Here is a 22,612-nt window from a genome sequence, read left to right on the forward strand (position 1 = left end):
GTAAACAAAAATAAATACATATTTTAGCCAGTCCAAAATCAGGTTGACTGATGAGATCAGAAAGGAGTCCCCATGGACTATGATGTTTGCAGATGACATTGTGATCCGTAGTGAGAGTAAGGAACAGGTGGAGGAGACCCTGGAGCGCTGGAGATATGCTCTAGAGAGAAGAGGAATGAAGGTCAGCAGGACTAAGAATATATGTGTGTGAATGAGAGGGAGGATAGAGGAATGATGAGGATGCAGGGAGTAGAGATGGTGAAGGTGGATGAGTTTAAATACTTGGGATCAACAGTTCAGAGTAATGGTGAGTGTGGAAAAGAGGTGAAAAAGAGAGTACAGGCAGGATGGGGTGGGTGGAGAAGAGTGTCAGGAGTGATTTGTGACAGACGAGTACCAGTAAAAATGAAAGGGAAGGTCTACAAGAGGGTAGAGCAGACCAGCTATGTTATATGGGTTGGAGTCAGTGGCATTGACAAAAAGGCAGGAGTCAGAGCTGGACATGGCAGAGTTAAAGATGTTAAGATTTGCACTGGGTGTGACGAGGGTGGACAGGATTAGGAATAAATATATTAGAGGGTCAGCCCAGGTTGGAAGGTTTGGAGACAAAGCCAGAGAGGCAAGATTACTTTGGTTTGGACATGTGCTGAGGAGGGATGCAGAGTATATTGGGAAAAAGATGCTAAGGATGAAGCTGCCAGGTAACAGGAAAACAGGAAGGCCTAAGATAAGGTTTATGGATGTGGTGAGAGGACATGCAGGTGGTTAGTGTGACAGAGCAAGATGCAGAGGAGAGGAAGAAATGGAAACAGATATCTGCTGTGGCGATCCCTAACAGAAGCAGCTGAAAGAAGAAGAAGAAGAAGAAGTCAGTCCAAATCATAACAGAATGTACAACTTCACTCACGCTTAGATCACCCACACCTATCTCAAACAAGTCACAGGTTTTAGATGTTTACTGGCAGTACCTTTAAAACATGAAGCATCATATGCATGCTTCTTTTATTCTTTTTACTTTTCCTGTTACTCTGACCTGTGTTCCAAACACACCTGAGTTCCAAACCTGATTGAAATGTATTTAATCTCACATGAGGGTTCCTTTGTGAATAATTAGTTCTTGAAAAGAATTGCATTATGATGCACGAGTCAAAAGTAAAGGACAGAATCAATATCGTCCTTAGATAACATAGACTAAATAATTATCCCTAGTATAAATATGAATAACAAGGACTGAATCATCCGCTTCCATACTCTAAATATGCAACATAACAGAAACCTGAACCTGATGACAACATGCGTTTACTGCATACAACCCTTAAACTGCAGACAGTTTACTGTGATGTTGACTGGCGAATGTTTTAACCAGCAGATATGTATATTCACCTGACATGACCTGATATTGTTGTGAAAACAATGACCTCAATGATAAGAGAATAAAATCAGCAACTAATTACCCATAGTAGCAGAAGACCAGTTTCTGTCATCCAGTTTTCAGTGGCTTTCCTTGCGTGTAAAAACTAATGCTTTACTCATACATGTTGCTGGCACATCACTTTTCCCAACTTGTTTGGCATCAAAAATGCCTTTAAAATAAAGGAAGTAGCTTGTAAGGTCATCAGGCTGCTTGTACTCATGGCTGAGGCTGTTTTACAAAAAGATCTGAAGACCAAGCTCTCTTTTCTATTTGCTGAAGAAAAGACTCAGTATAGCTCTGGAAGTCCTCTGCTCTGCAGAAAAGCATTGCCTGTTTGAGTTTTGTCCAGAATGCAAGAGAAGTCAGCCATTGGTCAAGGATGTATCTAAAACAACATCCAGAAGGTGAAGTTTCACAAATTACACTTGAAATAAAATATGCAGCTGTTTCCTGTTTGTCCATAAGTTATTCTATAGTTTTCTATCATCATTCAAACTTGAACTCAAAGGAAAGATTTTTAAAAGGTAGGCTAGCAAGTTAATTTCAAACAGACATAGTTCTCTGTGTTATAACACTGTTCATCTTTACAGAAGGGTATACATATATCTGGATAATTATTTTAATGTTTCTTCAACTGTAACATTTTCTGCCTAGTTTTCTGTTGTGAGCATTATGACCACAGAAGTTAAATATGAAAACTGTTTAGATACCAAAAAAAAAAAAAACCAATGCGTGGATTCATAAATACCTGCCACATCACACTAAGTGGATTTGTGCGATGAGCGGGAATGAGTAGGGTGTGTGTGATTCAGGAAGCATAGCTGCATAATGTGGCCAGCTGGAAAACAAGGCACAGCTGACACATATGCCAGTGTCTATATTATATACCATATGCCAAAGAAGTACAAAAACATAGCTGAGCTGTTCAGAAACTTTTAAAACATGAGCAACCACACTGCACATGCATTAACAATAAATAAGGCCATATACTCAAATTCAAGCAGAGGAAAACTTAAACATATTTTAGGAGTCAGCAGAATAATTCTGAACCCGCATCTGCAGTGTAGTCTTATAGCAGCACCTGCTGTTAGTGGTGCATGGCATCACCAACTGATGCAGAGGGTCTTCTGGCCATGCTGAACTTGCCATGCTCTTCATGACACTGAAGTAATGGACATGGACATCTTAAAACAAACAGTGGACATGTGTCAGCCTGGTCTGCAAAACCACAGGATTTATGGGGTATCCTTCCCTGTAGAAACTAAGGTAGGTATTGGCCTCTTAGTAACCTATTAGGGAAACAGTGGGGGTATCTCAGGCATCTACCTCAACAATACTACACCAGTTCCTCAATGCCATACTTCACTATGTGGGGAGGTAGCATATGTGATTCTCACATACAGAGGACAGAACAAACAGAATTTGTGAATTTTCTGCTTTCGCAAGTACCCTAAGGTGCTATGGGCTATACATTGTATCTGTACTGAAATAAAGGCCCCCACCTGCTATACAGAAAAGAGATGCATGAACTGCAAAGGTTATTTTTCCATCCACTTCCAGGTGGTCTGCAATGTGCAGGGTATCATCTACAATATGTCGGTAGACACACAGACAATTTCAATGACTTTTATATATGGCACACTTGTGACCCTTACCAACAGTTTGAGAGGGGTGACTTTCTATAGGAATATCTAGTGGGGCATGACGGATATGTCGTAGAACCTGGTGTCATGACCCCAACGAGAAATCCACATAACTCAACACAAAAAGGTTATGATCATGCCCATTTATAAATAAGAAACATCACAGAATATGTGTTTGGGCTGCTGAAGTCGCAATTCAATCTCCTGGATGCCACTGGCAGACCCCTGCAGTATGATCCTACCACATGTGCAAAAATTCTGATTGTTTGTGCCATGTCACAAGCTTAGTAGTGACGTACACTTTGCAGAAACACCACACTATGCTTGCCCATGCATAGAATGGTCACACTGTGCATCAGACATAGGCAGCTTAAGTCTGAATGTTATAAGAACAGGGCACAGTTATCCTCATTTGCATATGGGGATGAGGGGTGGAGGAGTGCATGGCTTTCACAGGAAAGAGTGTGTGAGTGCTGAAGTGTGACAAAATGAACAAGTACAGTTATGTTCAGTGTGTAGAGATATTGGTAGCTGCTTCAGTGGGATGTTTACTGGGTCAAAGTGCCTGTGAGTTATGGATGAAATATGGGCAGTAATGATTTGCTTGTGTGTCTAGAGGGGCACATTTGCAGTTTGCTGGTTAAGACTGCACCATGACATATAGGGCAGGTCAAAGGCATGAAGGTTCAGTGCTTCCACAATGCCCCTGCACATGTGTTAGGTGGCAGCTGTTCACAGACCAATCTGTCTAAGTGAGGATGCTACACTTCCATAATCTATAGTGTCATCATCAACCTGTCCAGTTTCAGATCATAGTGTGTAACTGATCTGCACAGACAGAGAGACTGTGCCCATAATCAGGGAGGGGGGGTGAGGAAGTCACATTTTTGGCTCCTACATAATGTTCTGCATCCTTGCACTGTGCCTACTTATTCCCACCTTTATCATCAATGTCGAATGATCCTCCAACAAGATAAAAGCAAAGAATATGCATTGTAAATGCAATGCAAAGTCTAGCAGTTGTCACAGATGGTTAAGGCTGTGAGTTGTAATTATCATGGGATGTGATTCCCACCACCCTCACTGGCCTGCTCTGTAATCATAGATAAGTCACTTAACCAGACATTGTTCCTGGTTTTCCTCCTGAAAAGGGATGGTGTGACCAGTGGCCCTACCTGGTTAAGAAATGGGTATTATTATTATTAAATATGCCCAAGAACAACAGCTACACATACAAGTGATATCACTGCAACTATCATTGATAATAACTAAATGTAACCATGCCATAACTTGTGCAAGTGTTATTTGTACCTTAATGCCAGATGTATCTAAGTGCATCATGCTGAAAAAAAGTATTATAAACAATGATTGGATTCTTCTTCTTCTTCTTCCATTGAATGGCAGTGGAGTTGCCAGCCCGGCACACACACCTAGGGCCAATTTAGAGTGTCCAATCCACCTGCAGCATGTCTTTGGGATGTCCTATAAACAATGATTGGATTAACTCCTGTAAATGGGAGACATAGTAAAGGTAGGACTACAAACCTGGGGCACCACCTGTAGAAATACTCTGGGATGTATGCATCTCTGATCTGATAGCCAGTACAGCACTGTGGAACTCTGAGTAGGGGTTCTGATTTTCAGCAAGTGCAGGAATGTCTCCATCTCTGTAACTGGTGATAGAGTAGATGGTCCACCACCTGCAGCCCTCTGCTCCTATGCCAAGTATCTGTTCTGTTTGTAGCATTTTGTATAATGTCACTGGTTTTGCTTCAGACCATATCTTACTTAAGGACCTGGCCACCCACTGCAGTAACATCCTGAACTACCTGACTCCAGATATGGTCACCGAGGGCTTATTGGCATTTTACAATGTAGTGAGCCTTCTACCATGTAGTCAGAGAGCTTGTAGTGCCATATCATTCCTGGTCTCAGTGAACTGGTGCTTTTGGCTTGATCTACCCTCTCCTAATTGTGTCTTAAGAATGTCCCTGCTGATATGGAAAGAACTGAAATTAGCACACGTAGTCCATCATGGGTATTACCTATTGTATCCTTACTGAAATGCTAGTAATAGATGCATAAGTCACAGTTGTGTCCTAGGGCCTGACATTAACATACAGTAGGTGTATAAACAAAAACACACAAGCAACATATTAATTTCCTTTTATTATAACCCTTCCATCACCAACAGTCATGACTCACACATGTCCTCATCAGCAAAATAGTTACAACACACACAGACACACACACACACACACACACACACACACACACACACACACACACACACACACACACACACACACACACACACACACACACACGCACAGCAAACCATTACATTTATTATATTGTATGCACACATTTAAAGGTAAGCAACAATACACTGGCACATGGCAATGTACAATCAGAACAAACAAGTTTACTATGCTGGCATGCTACTTTGGCCAGTATACATGGGGTGCAATGTACCCCTATAGACATTTCTGTAGAGCATATCACTTACTCAAGCATGGATTCCATTCCAATACTGTGTATTTTGCATCACTTTTGGACATATATCATTCCATATATCATTCCACACCTTGACATTCCATCTTAAGTAACATATGTAAAACATCACCTACATGGATAGATTTTAAAGCAAAAACAAATTAACAAATGAATGTTTAAGATATATGTATATATATATATATATATATATATATATATATATATATATATACATACATAAAATATGGGTCTATTTTAATTAAACGAAAGTGGAATCCTTTGAATACGAATCCATCAACACAAGCAGTAAAACACAGAAACTTGAAACGCACTAAATAGCAAAATTGGAAATGTTGAATTGTCATAGTTGGCCCGTCTGCGGTATAGCTCCGTAAGGTAAATGTGTGATAGTTACAGACCTTAGGTTTACGATGTGGGTTAAGGTATGTGCATAGATAGGTAATGTATGTAGGGTTTAATGGAGGGTTTTGTTAAGTGTATGTGTATGGAATATTTACTTTGTGTGGGTATAGTTCTGTAGGGTAAGTGTGCAGTAGTTACGGACCTTAGGTTAGGGAGGTGTTAAGGGTAGTGCATAGATAGTTGTGTATGTCGGGTTTAGTGTAGCATTACAAGTGGGGTTTTGGTGTGTTAATTTAGGGTTAGCAGTTGGCTTTTGGTTAGTGCATGTATGTGTTTTTTGTTGTTGTGTTTGCGTAAGTAGTATGTTACGGGTGGTGGGGTTGGCCAACTATTGGGGTTTCGATGTTTAAATTTCACGGTTTTGCGTGTTCAACGTTATCACATTTTGCTGTTTGTGTTGACGGATTCATATTGGATGGATTCTGCTTTAGTCTAATTAAAGTAGACCCAAAAATATGCATATAAAATCTTGCATGACTGAAAGCTTTCTTGCTAATCACAGTTGAGAAATGGTAACTGACATCTTATGGCAAAAACTGAAGAAAATGTCTTTGGCCACAATGACATGCTGACCATTGCATGAATGAGCTTATGGTTAATGCATGAAAGAAAACAACAGTGATATAAGTATGAGTAGACATTAGTGCAACAGCTGTCAGTGGTTCAATGTACTATTGATGTTATTCTCAAATTGACAGTAAGGTATGTGGAGAGCTGTGATCCATTCATTACTGGTGCCTGTTTAACATCGCTCATTTGGCAGTCTTTTGTCATGACAATCCCATCAAGCATGTGCTTCTGAGACTTGTTTTATAGCATCTTCTGTGCTGTGAGTAGCTATTCCACAACTCAAGATGATGTGAGTTAAGCAGACAAGGGTTCAGATCCAAAGAAATATATGTTGTATCAGCATGAAAACACAATTGATGACATGTAGTAATGACTTACAGAACAGAAGAGATACAAAGTATTCTACTTGGATGTAACAAGACATTGATTTAAACATGATATTGTAAAATATCCCCCAAGTGCTGTAGTCCCATTTAAGCATGCCCAATTTCATCCTCTGATTCATATGTTTGTTTTCTGACAATGGTTGCATGACTTCTGTGGCAGCAATACCTAGTACCAGATCAAGAGAATGTGAGCTGGACAGCCAGGGACTCAAACACAATGAGATGCATGTTATAGCAGTGGGACAAAAATCAATGTTTTACAGTAAGTAGGTACAATGCATGGTGGGCAGTATGGTTGTCATAGTAACTGTAAGTTACATTTTGTCACTACCATGTACTCTGCCAAGACATTGGGGGTAGGTCTTGATCCCCTTGTTGTTGTATGCGGTGCAGAGTTACTCAGTTTTACAGGATTCTACAGTCACATTTTAGTAGTGACTGATGTTAAAGTCACTAACTTTCCAGTGACCTTATCACCACTCATATGCAGACAAGAAGGGGTGTCACACTTGGACAAATCCTCAATCTGTGGTGTAATTCACAGGACAATTGGTAGAGAGGACTGTAAGTTTCCCTAAGTAGGCATAGAGGAATGGTATTTCTCGTTCTATAGCACACATGATTGTTACATTGCTGTGAGCAAGGTTCATTGTATATAGTGTTCCTCAGTGTTACAAAATTCCAGAGAAATGTGTTGGTAAGTCTAACCTTGTGATTTCTTTTTATGTGGTGCAATTTAATTATATGTCGGTATGTTGAAGACTGATTAGGCAGGAAGGCAGTTCAAATCCATGATCATCTACCTTCTAGAATACTGGCAAATATCATTATAATGTGCTAACATCATGGCAAATAAATCTAAAATGTAGTAACAAGATAAGTGCATATGAGGGATTCCAAGCCTCAGTCAAGTCATGCAGTGATGGGTACAGTAGATGATGGGTTTCAGTCCCCACCCCATTACACATTATATTGTTTTCCACTGTTCATTTTCAGTGTTCAGTACTATTTAAAATTCCCATGCGTTTTGTGTCTTCACACCTCTTCAGTGCATGGTCTTTGTTGGCATAACTTACTAATGGCAATGATTTTACAATATATCTTTTAGAAGTTAGGAATCTCATAGGGATATGCATTTTGTTTCTCCTGAAAGCAACTATTTCCTTCCTCTGAAATGCATTTTCCAAATGTATCAGTGGGGCAACATGCATCCCACTCAACTTTGGTGCAGAAGGCTGTGGGTTCTATTACCACATCAGGTAGATTGAGTGCAATAAGGGAAATGCTGTATTCATGCATCTGTCTTCCTTCGGATGAGACATTAAAGTGAGGTCACATCCATTTGAGTTAGTGGTGGATGGAAAAGATCTCATGGCACCTTAATACAAAATAAAAACATTATTTACATGTTTACAAAATACCCACATTTACTAGCAGATATATACACATTTCTGTTTTCTTCACTATTTGTCAATTTTCTTATAACACTCTCATTATCATTGTTCCATAATTGACCCCCACTCGTTCTTCCACAAAAATAATCAGATTTTTCACAATATATATGCCAAAATCCCTTTCTAATTAAATAACATTTCATTCAGTCTTTCATTCCTAATAATCCACATTACATAAAATAAATTCTTAACTACCCTTCTCGCATATTCTTTCATGTTGTTCTTATATTCATACATCATATCCATATATTTATTATGACATTAATATTCTCAAAATATTTTTATTCACACAACCTTTTCCAGAGCTTCACCACTCTTTTGCATTAAAAGAAAATGATCTGTTGCCCCCTCCCATAAAGACAGTCTTCCAATGCTCTTTTTATATGGCATATTCTCCTTTACTGCTAACTTACTACCAGTTTCCATAGGAAATCCTGCCACTCTGCTAAAATGGTACAGCACCTTTTCTTACTTTAATGGTTTTAATCACTTTGTCTGGTAAATTTCTCATAATATTGCTTTTTCACATTATTATAACAAATCCTTCTATCTTTTTTCTATATCATCAATTTTATTTTCCACATTAATATTTTTCTTGATAATTTGTAATGTCTTACACATTTTTTCTCTTTTTCTTAAATGCATCACCTCCCAGTACTATTATATTATCATTCTCTTCCTGTACCTACTTTAATACTCTACAAAAGTTTAATGAAGCAGAATAAACAATTGGATTTAGTAACCCCAATCCTGATTCATCTTCACTCATATACAGCACACCGCTTTTCACTTAGTTTAACCTTGAACCCCATATGAAAGCAAGCACAGATCACATCATTTCATTTTCATATTTTTCTGGGATCATATAAACATTTGACATATATGGTATTTTATGACGCAAAGCTTTCGGGTATAAACCCTTTCTCAATACTAAATACATACATATACACAAAGCAACTGCTTTTATACAGGCCTAGTAGTCATGTGACTGCAGCCAAAGTCACATGACTTATTCAAATGTACAATTTAAAAAATTTAAAGAAACACACTGCAAAAAAGCATTTGTTAAAAAAGAAACTAGACATATACATATATATGATCACATTTCAAAACAATATCTAGCACATATATATTCTTAATTATAAAAATATAAAAAATATACATATATACCTATATGTTTAATATAAACTCTAAAATGGTCCAAGAAATCCAAGAAAATTATTAATATCACCACATCTGAGTGAGGGAATCACCAAATCAATTCCCTCACTCAGATGTGGTGATATTAATAATTTTCTTGAAACTAAAGAATATCAATGGATAGTACGTTTGGGAGCTGATAGTCCTCCTGGCCTTAACAGTACAGTAAGCATTAAACCAATTCTTATTGGATTACAACGCAAGTTGAAATGATACCTTTATTAACCTGTGCGTATGAGCATGTTTATACATTGATGTTAATAAGTGCATCTGTTGTGTACATGTATGTGTACACCTATGTTTTAATAATTTTAGAGTTTATATTAAACATATAGGTATATATGTATATTTTTATATTTTTATAATTAAGAATATATATGTGCTAGATATTGTTTTGAAATGTGATCATATATATGTATATGTCTAGTTTCTTTTTTAACAAATGCTTTTTTGCAGTGTGTTTCTTTAAATTTTTTTTAAATTGTACATTTGAATAAGTCATGTGACTTTGGCTGCAGTCACATGACTACTAGGCCTGTATAAAAGCAGTTGCTTTGTGTATATGTATGTATTTAGTATTGAGAAAGGGTTCATACCCGAAAGCTTTGCGTCATAAAGTGATTTGTTCTCAGCATTCCTTGTGTGATTTTGGATCTTTTTGCAGTTTGTTTTTCTACCATATATGGTATTTTCCCATTAATACCAAATTCACTAGATAACCCCTTTTCCTGAATGGTAATCTATACATCCTCTACATAAGACATATTTCTTTTATTTATTTTATCAAACCCTCCCATTGCATCATAATTACATATTTTCCCAAATGTTATTCCTAGCAAAGACATTTCATTCATTCATTGAACAATATACACACCACATCACCTAAATCCTTACTTGTATCTTTATTCAATGTCATTCCCATTTCCTTTTAAACACACATTCAAATAAACTAACACTTCCCTCATCCATATTTTGTTCTTAGCAGTTACAGCTATATTACCTGCATATGTCAAAACTACTGGAATCACTACCTCCTTTTATATTGCATATCTAGTCTCTTTCATTTTATAAGCTACTTCACTAGCTATCATATTCATTACAGATGCAGATAATACTCAACTCACTATCACATTCATTACAGATGCAAATAATATTCCACTCATGGGGCATGCTTGGCTTATACCGTACTTCATACATATTTCTTTACTCAGCTAACCATTCACTAAAATCCTCACTCTGTTATTCTGATATGCTGAAGTATTCTATACTTCTTCATAACATCCCACAAAGTATCAAGCTCTATTGTATCAAATGCCTTGCTAATATCACCAGCTATAAGTTTCACATACTCCTTTATATCATCCACAATTTCTCTCACAACCTATAACAGTTCTTGACATCCCTTCCCTTTAATACCATATATACTTTCTCCCATAATATCCCTCATCCTGCATTGCTTCAATTCTAATGTGTATTATTATCATAAAAACTGGTCTGCATTTTTTATTTCATTCCTCTCATCTCTCTTCCATATAAATTTAAATATTCTACTGCATAACTCTTCATAAACAAACCCTTCCTTCAACCATTTATTCAGTATATTTCCAAAATACTCTATTTGCCAATCCATTAATTTCTTGTACATTCCACACACTATGCCATTTGGGTCATACACCAGATCAACATTTACTTTTCCAAGTACTCCACCCACTATAATAATAATAATAATAATAATAATAATAATAATAATAATAATAATAATAATAATATGAACTAGTTTTTCAAATTCTTCCTTAAGTTGTGCATTTGTTTTTATTTTACTTTTTCTTCTCTGTTTTTTCCTTCTTTTTACTTGTACACATATTTTCTGCTTGCTGTACTACAATACTCATAATTTTCCCTTGTGTTGTTTCTACCTCTCCTATTTCAATTTTTCATTTCCCTCATTTACTATTTTACTCACGTATGCAGACACCTCCTCCCATTTACTCTTTTACTGAAATTTGCAGATACTTCCTGTCTTCTCCCTTGTAACTAATATCCACTCCTAAACTCTTACATTATTCTCTTAAAGTATCTAATGTATTGCTATACAATTTCCAGTGCATCACTTTCTCTTCCTTTCTGACATCAACTTGCCATTGAAAAAATATATAATTATTCTTAAATTCAACTAACCATTCAGACCAGTTTTATAGACGTCCTTCATGGTTATATGATCCTTCTATATCTTCAGTTCTTCTCACTATCCAATTTCATCCCCTAATTTATCATTTATTCTTTTTATTCTCTTTCCTATTTTAATAGTCTCCCTTTCTTACATCACCTCCATCCATATTGCTAAATGGTCTGAAAAATCACCACAACTGTATCACAATCTGCTACCCCAAACCTTTTGATAACAAAAATAATCAATTTCAGATCCAAGTGCCCCTTCTCTATACGTCCATTGACTTTTGTTACACACAGCTAGTTAACCACGATATCACTTCCTGTATTTTTTTTACATTTTTTTCTTCTTTTTACATTTCCCTATTAAATCACAATTAAAGTCCCTTACAATTATAACATTTGTGTTAACTACCACACAGTTTAATATTTGGTTTAACAGATTGTCTCTCTCCTTGCTAGTTATATATGCACGTAGTGCTGCATGCTCCCTACACCACACATTCTCTAACAGAATAACATCCATATCACATTTATCATGCCATTCCAGTATCTCTATCCTTCATATAGTGTTAAAAATACTGTTAATATTTACTGAAAGTACTCTAAAATTGTTGCTTGTCCTTCTTTTTAAATTTAGGGAAAATGTTGTTAAATTTTTATTTTCTTGTTTTTTTTTCTTTTCCCAATACAATATTTTTCTTGCATTTATGTACAAACAATTTTCAATCTTAAGAATCAATTGTAAAAAGAACAGGAACCTTCCAAAGAAACTCGTACATGGTGGAGTGTAAATTCTTTTATTCCACAATCCTATAACAGTTAAGCGCTTTCAACTGGAACCCAGTCTTCTTCAGAACAGTCAAAAAGCACCATAACATCCTTTATATACGTAAACCAATACAATCATTTAAAAAATGCGCCAAAACACTTAAAGATACAGTGCACATTCAGCAGCAATAACCATATTGACCAAACTTTGACTTGTTCGCATTCACCCCAAAGTGATGTTTGTCCACCGAAAGAAAGCACGTTGGCGTTTAGAAGGGAAGGGGAAGTCCCTGAAGTAAACCGGAAGGTGTCTGGCGTTGATACATCGGAACATGAGGCAACTAGTTTCAGGAGGAGGTTACCTACACCTGAACGTGGCTTTCCCGTAGTCTTACTACCTTCGGAGGATGCAGTTTATAACAACAAAGCCACAATAGATTTACCGGATACTAGCGACGGCTTTGCCATATCTCCTAAAGAACAGCGGCGGTTTGCTTTTCATGATGAAGCACTTACACCAGCCCAGGACTTTACTTTTGATTTTAGTATTTCGAGGGCAAGACGTGAGGCCGAACGGAATGGGGCTAGACCAAAGACGGTATACACGAACAAACCTAACGGTTGTATTCAGCAGAAACATCATATTGATAAAAAAGGTACTGTTGCCTATATTATATCTAGTCCTAAACCTAAACAAATAAAAAGGACTTTTGATCGACCTGAATATAATAAATTAATTAACAGTGATTTGTTTATCACAAAAACAAATGAAAGAGAGCTATTTAACAATGTTCTAAATGGACATGGTGATATGTATGACTTTGGTAAAAAGAATTACAACAAGAAATTTAATGAGAAAAATCACATTTATAGCTCTCTGAAAGAAATGATTTATGACTTTGGTAAGAAACTTACTGCATATAATAATGCTAAAATAGATGTTAGTTATTTAAAAAATTGTATAAATTCGAAGATGGTACCTAAAGGTTTACGATTTTTTAAATTACCATTAGGCATATTATATAATGTGGAAGTGATGAATGAATTTAACAGTATGTTTGATGGTTTTGGAATTGCTTTCATGGAATTGTTATTAAAATATCAACAAGAGAAATGTGACTCCTTAGGAGATGAGTTAGAAATTATGTATGAGACCATTTGTAATAATGTAGATTATGAGACCTGGAATGATCTTTTTAAAAAACAATTTTATCAAGCTGAGAGTAGAGCCAATATTATTTTTGAGAGGAAAAGCAAGAAGCTAACTAGGGACCATGAAGCATATAGTAACAACAGAGCTTATATATGGCCTAAAGTTAAAGAGTTAGAAGTAGGTTTCATGTCCCCCCGTCGGACCACACACAGGGATTTTCAGAGTGCCAAGCCTCTTTTTGCAAGACATCCCAACAAACAGTGGACCCAATACAAAAAATAGATCAAGATTCCCACACAGGTGCCAGTGTAGTTATAGAAGACAAGACTTATGAAACTGAATTTGTGACATTTACCCCTCTTATTGATCAGAAAATTGTTTTGGAGGGAAATATAACTAGTAGTAGGATGTCATCCTTGAAATATCCTATGGTCACATGTTTCGAAGGTTTCAAAGTCTATAACTACACAGACGTGGAGGTAAATGACGACTTCATTCGGGTCATGCACAAAGGTATGAAGTTTATTCCTACTGTTTGCAACAATTTAGTTGACAATATCAAGCAGGTGAAACTTTTTTGTCGCAAACTCAATTTGGCTGTGATTTATGATGGCTCAATGGACCAGGTAGTTAGTAAGGAAAACATGCAGTTGTGCAAAAAGAGTTCCTATGTACCTGCATCTCATCCTAGTATATCAAACTTTGAGAAATTGGTTAGTCAAGATATCTACAGACTACATAGGGACATTAGACACAGGAATTTGTTGTACAACGGCCCACCACACAATCTTACTCAGTTGGAAAAGGAATGTCTTAATAAAGTGATGCACAACAAAGAGGTACGCATCATGAAACCCGACAAGGGTGGGGGGATAGTACTATTTTATGTTGAAGCATACAAGTCTTGTATCTATTCTATGACATCTTAAATCAGGCAGACACTTATGAAAATGTCTCCATAAATCAGATTAACATCGGACACCATCGTATTGATCTGGCTATAGAGGAATATTTAATAGACAACAGGATTACAAATGACACTTACATGTTTTTGAAGAATGATCACCCCATTTTGGCAACCATTGTTGGCATACCTAAACTTCACAAATCTTTGGAGCAACCACCCTTCAGACCCATCATTTCCGGCTCCCATTCTAAGACATACAACATAGGGAAATGGATAGATCACCAGCTAAAACATATTTATGGAAACATCCCACACATCATGAAAGATTCGTGGAGTTTTTTGGGTAAATTACAACATGAATATTGGAGACCAGACCTCATCTTAGTCACCATTGATGTGGTCGACCTTTTCTCCAGTATACCCAGAGAACTAGGAATCGAACATTTCTCAAACAGCCTCAGGAAACATGCAGGGGTTAGTTGGGACAGGGTTGTGTTGCTGTGTGATATGATGGGACTTGTGTTAGAACACAATTATATTATGTTTCAAGGGGAATATTTCAAGCAAACAAAAGGTGTTGCTATGGGTGCGTCGTGTGCCCCTATCTTTGCCAACATGGTGATGCTGGAATGGGAAGAGGAAGTGTTATTTAAGAGTCATTTTTACACCAACATCACATTCTATGCCAGATATTTGGATGACATTTTCATTTTGTGGAAGGCCTCTATAGAGGAATTACAAGAATTTATGTCTTTCATCAACCATTCCTCCACATTTTTAAAATTTACTTATCAAACTAGTACTGTGGACATTGCTTATTTGGATGTCTTGGTTGGTCTTGATCAACATACATTCACCTCTAGAATTTTCCGCAAACCAACTTTTTCCAATGATTACTTACATTTCACAAGCAACCATCCTCCCCACATTTTTAAAAACATCGTAAAGGGGCAGTGTATCCGTGCAGCGAGGATGTCTTCAACTGAAGCTGTGATGAGAATGGAACTCGATACCATTAGGAAATTATTTAGTAATCGTGGATACCTGGATCACATGCTCCTGGACATAATAGACTATGTGGGTAATGAATGGGGTAAGAAATACCCCCCTTTATTAGGTAAATATGTGGTAAATGGAAAACATGAAGGGCAACTATCTAGTTATTCTAGTCGAGCATGTATTTTGACTTACACTCCACACACGTGTTTTATAAAGGACATATTACGACAACATTGGAACATACTTGTTAGTTCGAATTTGGAACGTATTGTGGGATATTCTCCTGAATTTGTATATAAGACAGGCATTAATATAAAAAGATTATTAGAGAAAGCCAATTATGACACTGCCACAAAGGATATGTACAAAGGTACAACAAAATGTGGCAGATGTAAACAGTGTAAGTATATCAATGAATCTAGATACATCAGACTCAAAAATTTTAATTCTACATGTATCAGAACTAGAACTGGAAATTGCAACACAAATAGGGTGATATACATAGCTACATGTCGTTCTTGTCCTATGTATTACATAGGCAAGACTGAAAGAGTTTTTAAAAAGCGTATATATGAACATTTTTACCGTATTCAGAGGAAGGACATGAAGAACGCATTGTTCAAACATATCCATGAATATGGTACAGAGCACACTTTTCACTTTGCTATCATAGATACCATTAGGTATTCAACATTTGGGGGGAATTGGAAGATGCAATTAGCGGCCTTGGAAAGTAGATGGCAGATTTTATTAGATGCTACCAGACCCCCAGGACTAAATGAGTCCATCAGTATCAAACCTTTTTTGGTCCTCTCTTAGTATAAGTGATTGAGTAATTATATTATTAGTAATTTTTTAAAAAAAATGTCTCATAAGCTTTTAAACATTTGATTGTAAGTATGAATTTGAAATAGAGACCATAGTTTCATACATTATATATAGCTAACATACACGTTTTATAAACATTTTTAAATATATATTTTATAAATATTTTATAAATATTTTATATAGTTTACATAGTTTATATAGTATATATATTGTATATATTTGATAAGTGCCTATAAAAATTCCTAGGAAGATAATAAATATTGATTTTTATATGGTTATTGCTGCTGAATGTGCACTGTATCTTTAAGTGTTTTGGCGCATTTTTTAAATGATTGTATTGGTTTACGTATATAAAGGATGTTATGGTGCTTTTTGACTGTTCTGAAGAAGACTGGGTTCCAGTTGAAAGCGCTTAACTGTTATAGGATTGTGGAATAAAAGAATTTACACTCCACCGTGTACGAGTTTCTTTGGAAGGTTCCTGTTCTTTTTACAATTGGAGTTGTTGAATCTTAAGAATCAGATTTTTCACTTGCAAGAACTACAAAAAATATTAGTACCAATTGCTTCTCCTAACCTCTCTTCCTGCATGCTCTCTCTCACTCATCATTTTTCCCCTCTGTATTTTTTTCTTCATCTACAATTTCTTCTTTAGCTAGTCCACCCTTTCCCTCAGCCTCTTGATGCCATCCTCATGTATGTTATCTTCTCTTTCCCTCGTTTTTGCTTCATTATTTACTGTTTGCTCTTGATAATCCATTCAAGTGTCCCTTTTTTACACAACCTGAATTCAGACACATACTGTCTTGCTGTATGTCCTTTATCCCCAAACTGGTTACATTTCACCTTGTCACAATCATTAACTGAGAAATGTCCCCACAAAGGAGGCATGATTTAGGCTGGACACTATCTTAATGTCCCTCTATGACCAGCCATAAAAATAACACTAAACAAGTGTTTCACTATATATATATATTTTTTTTTTTTACATTTTAAAGCAGCTTCCAACCTCCACCCTTGATTCCATAAGTTTCTCTTATTTCTGACTTTCACAATATTATCAATAGTTTCACAAAAACCTTGTATACATTTTTTAGCATCATCTTCCAGTTCACCACTTCTAAACTGTTAAGTACCATTTTTTTACATTTAAGTCACTAGCAGAAAACAAATAATTATTCCATGGATAATTGTCCTTGTTTTTGTTACACAGTTCCAAAAATGTTAGTATCAGTCCCTCAGATTCAAACGTTATGTCACAAATAGTAACTGTCCCAATGTGTATAAAACTCAGAAGTTATTGAGCTTCAAAACCCAGCACAGTTCCACATTGTCCCATACATAATATTTGTATATTACAGTGGCATTTTTGTTCTTATTCTTGCAGTTGGCCTTCTCTTTTTAAAAACAGTTTTACTTAAAGTTTGCTGCCCCTCTCATTTTTTGCCTGCTGTCTCTGCTACTGGTTTTAGTTACTGCATTACCTATTGTTATAATCCAGAAACATTCCTAGTTTGTTGATGCTTTGCTCTGTCTCTTTCTGTCATTGCTGCATACGTTTTCATTGCTACATTCTCTGCTGCCACAACATCTGGTCCTCTACCACATTAGCATCCTCAGCACTTCTGAAAAGGTTATCTGCCATCTCACCCCATGAAGCAGTACAACTGTCACCTGGATCATCCTGCTCATTGTTTTTAGCAGAACATCATCTCCAAGCTCTCCTGATGCCAGATCTGTTATCTGCACCACTTCAACTCATTTACTCCCTTTTCCATGGAGACATCTAAATTCTGCTCATTTGTAACATCCACCACACAGGAGTCTTTGTTTACATTCTGAATCTCCATATTGAATATTTTTTTCTCCAAAGTCTCACTTTGCACCTCCAAACTCTCCATATCTTTTCTCTCCTTCATCCGGCTGTTTCCCTTAGGCCTCATCCTTGCTGCAGTAGGAGCCATCTAGTGCCATCTAGCAGCTCCATAAGGCAGCAAAGTTCCTTGATGTCCTAGCCAAATATCCCCTAGTAGTATAATCCATCTCTGCAAAGCAAAGATAGTGTACACTGAAAATTATGTGAAAAGAGCTTACTCATCTAGTGGAACTAACCTGGTCAACAAAGGATAAATAAACAAATAAATAAAAATCACTTCCTTGATGAGTGCTCCCATAACACACCTTACTAATACATGGTTTTGGTGAATATATACTTGAAGAAAGTCAGGGGATTGAACTCAATGATGTTATTTTTGTTGCTGCTGCTATCTACTCGTCAGTTCTAATGAAATTGTTTTGCTAATCTTTTTTGATGCAATGGCTTTTGTACTGTGGCATGTCCTGCTAATGCACTGGTCTAGAACATATCAGTAATATAGACAGAGATTCAGGTTTCAGTCATGAGTGTTTCCCTTTTAGTACTGTCATGTGTTACATTCCCCCTTAATGTAAACCATCCTGTAATGAGTGTATATATTATTTGTGCTGCTGCTGTCATTGTCTAACACAAGAAACTTTCTGGATTCTTCTGATAGTGTTCATATGGGAATTTTGGAGATAAGAGGCCTTAATGGCTATGTTGACATTTTTGATGCATCTGTGTACTTATGTACAGATATGTAATGTTTTGTAGGGCACTTGTGCCTTGACTGCTTCAGTAGCTACCCTTGCTAATTAATTTCTATGACACATTGTAGTGACAGTTCTTGGTTCACTTCCCTTCAGCAATATCATTTTTTTTTACAGACTGCCTGACCCTGACACCTTTCAATCACAGGTATATGTGTTTAGGATTCCTTACGCTTTGATGTCTGCAGTGTGTCAGTTACACAGTACAGCAAGGATATACTGGCATGTGTACTGAATTGCTGAACTGACTCACCTTGGTACAACATATTTTTGTTTGTAACTGCCTTCAAAGTATAGTTTGGGTCCATGTCTAACACTCCCCATTGGTGTTGTGTATGGTGTGGGTTGTTACATCACATCACATTACTGTACAACTTGTATATCCCACATCTCCCATGAATACTTTACTTTCTTTAAAATGGCCATATTGTCATAGACATTACGATCTTCCTTTCTGTGTAATATTTTGTTGTGCAACTCATTTGGCACTTTAATGTTCACCGTCTCCATGACTTCTGTTTAATGACCTCCACTCCAGCCACAATGTCTGTGTTGCTTGCCTTTCCTTTTGTAAATTTCTGCTGTTGTTGATTAGATTAACATTAAACAACGGCATGTGCACTCACGTCAGTTACACTTACTATTCATTTATTGCATTTACAAGTAGTCATAATGTGGCTCATCACTATATAGCAGCAAGCCTGCACTGCTGATGTAAGTGGATGTTCCTTATTGTGCAGAGTGCCTTTTCTAAATGCATATCTGATTAACATTTTCTCATGACACTAGGAAGGTAAAAAAATAGTGCTGGGTTGGCCATGAGGGTATGAATACCCTGGCTAATTTTTTTAAGCATTTAAGTTCAGTAATGAATACAGATATGCTATACATCCACTAACTTATAAAAAGTACCTTCTTAAGTCAACAAAAACTGTGTTGAAGTCTTAGTTTTGAATTTATCAACTTTTAAGTTCCTACTGTGGTTCTAATGATATCATTCAGTTAAATTATTTACAGTGTCTCTAAACGAATGGATTTGTTACAGTTAACCTACAACAAGTGTACAAATGATTCCTCAACATTTTACTTTGGGGAGTTGCTTTTTCCTGATTTATTTGATTCAGACCCCCCCCTTTTTACTAGTGTATGTAGGTGTGTGAGGTGTGGAGGGTGGGTGGGACTCTAGTCTAGTTAGTTTTAAGTATACCACCCTCATTTTTTGATGATCATCAAAGCAATACTATGACATTTATGTTCAAAGTATCTTCCAGGGTGTATTAGGTTACATTAGGTAAAAGCTGTAGCCTTTTGAATATTACCTAGATGCAGAATTTGTACTTAGTTATCAATAAAATTTACTGCATTAGTCAAAATGTGTCATCTGTGATCTGAAAATTCATTTGATCTAACAAGATGACATTCATCTCTGTAACGTATGAAGAATCAAACATGCTAATACCTATAGTTAAAGGGCCAGATTCAATAAAGCCTACACTAAGCGTGCACGATATGCATTCAAAAACATTTGTATCACATTTTTGTGCTTTCTAATCACTCAGAAAGATTATACTAAGTTTATGTATAATCTAGACTTTGTGGTAACCTTTACAAATCCCTGTCACTATTTAAAGCTGCAAGAATATCAGTAGGAAAATTACAATTAGGAGGAAGAAAGTGTGAGTTACATCTATGTTGTCTGTTTACACAGAATGGTGTACATTTTACCTTAGGCATTATTGAATGCCAGGGAAAGTTTAAGACCCATTTTGGTATTGCACACCATCTGTTATTAGAATGTCACAAAACTTTCTGAACTTGTACTCTCCAAAGATATTGTACATTTAATATTATGTGAATCAGATGCATAGCTCAGTATAGTATAACAGATAAAATAATCAGATTTATTCCAAATTAATTTTGCAAACTTTGAAGGGATATATTCATAGTTTAACACAATGCTTAATTTATTTTTAAAATATTTAGATCCACATGTTTTACTTCATACTTTCATAGCAGGTCAAAGGGACAAATGTTTAAAAATAACATCAATAAAGCATTTTAATGGAAGTTTTGTGTTTAATGTTTGAATTAGTGTATCTGCAAACACATAAAATGCATGCAGAGTACTGTGGGAATCAGGCATTCTCATTGGAGATTTCTGAAGTTCAAATTCTTAATGGTTATTTGGTTCATGAGTATGTACACAGTCTGTAAAAGATATGCAATTAAGTGAATCTATCTGTAGATGTGTGATTTTAAGGTGGTTAGAACTGAGGAATATATCAACAAATTCTGCTTGCAGCATATGTTGCCCTACCAGTCTAATAGAGATTTAATATAGAGGTGATAGTGATGGCCAGATGAAAGTGATTTACAGAATGCTGGAACAGACATGTCTTATAACCTGCCACTTAGATCTGAGACATTATAGTGTTGGTAGGGTAGTAAATGCCCCTGTGTTTTTAGCATACAGATAATTCACGTGACATTGATGAAATCCTTTGTAATTGTTTTAGGAGATGGCATACACTTCAAAAAAATACTGACTTGAACTGTTCAGCACTTTAACAGAACAGTTAGAGAAGAGAGTTTTATAACACTTACTAGTTTGTTAGATATAATATCTCTACCTACAGACTAGTTAAATCTGTATTTCATTGTTTTACTCCTATTTGAGATTCTTGTACAAAGTAGTCAGTGTGAGTGAGTGAGTGAGTGAGTGAGTGAGTGAGTGAGTGAGTGAGTGAGTGAGTGAGTGAGTGAGTGAGTGAGTACTTAATATTACTTAGGCTAGTTTGATAAAGGGTCTAAATGACACTTCAAATACCACAATACCACAACTAATAGGCAATTTCTTATCACCTCGTCATTGCATAAAATAAAAGCTCATGTTGTTGGGAAACTAACTCAAATGTAATTATCAATTTAATCACTGCACAAGGGTCAACTACAGTGGATCTGCTGACTCTAATGACCAGTCCAAAATGGTCTGTGTAGACAGTTGGCAGTTGTTGATGTGATGCCTAGTTACCTAATATTGTTTACATGGACAGGTTAAACACCTTTATGTTCCATGGGATGTTTTATCATATGTGGCTTTTATTGCTAGGGGGAATAAGGGTAAACTACATAATATTTTTAGATTTACATTGAGAATTTTGTTGAGTCAAACTAAACAATTTTTCAAGTCATATATAAACATTTGGTATTGGGTAACACTGGGTGTTTTTACTATTCGAGAGGAAATCTAAAACTTGGTACTTTGAAGGTCTATCCACACTTGTTACTTCTGCTACAGATTACTGTTAATACTCCAGTGATTTCCACGTATTTCAGTTGGTGTTAAATGCAGCACTGACAGATTCAATTCTTGCCAGCCTTCCACAATTAATAACAAATGTTAATGCATAGCATTAACTGTTCACAAATTCATTTTCTGACCTAGTAATGCCTGTAGAATTTGCACCTAGCATATCTTTCATAGCTCATTTTGTCCTTACTGAAAGAGTTAACCCCTTTTCAGCTGAGAAGCTTCCATGTAGTTTTCATTACTTGTCTGCAGCATCTAAGA

The sequence above is a fragment of the Protopterus annectens genome, chromosome 1.part1, assembly GCF_019279795.1.
Source record: "Protopterus annectens isolate FY-2018-M chromosome 1.part1, PAN1.0, whole genome shotgun sequence".
NCBI lineage: Eukaryota > Metazoa > Chordata > Ceratodontiformes > Protopteridae > Protopterus > Protopterus annectens.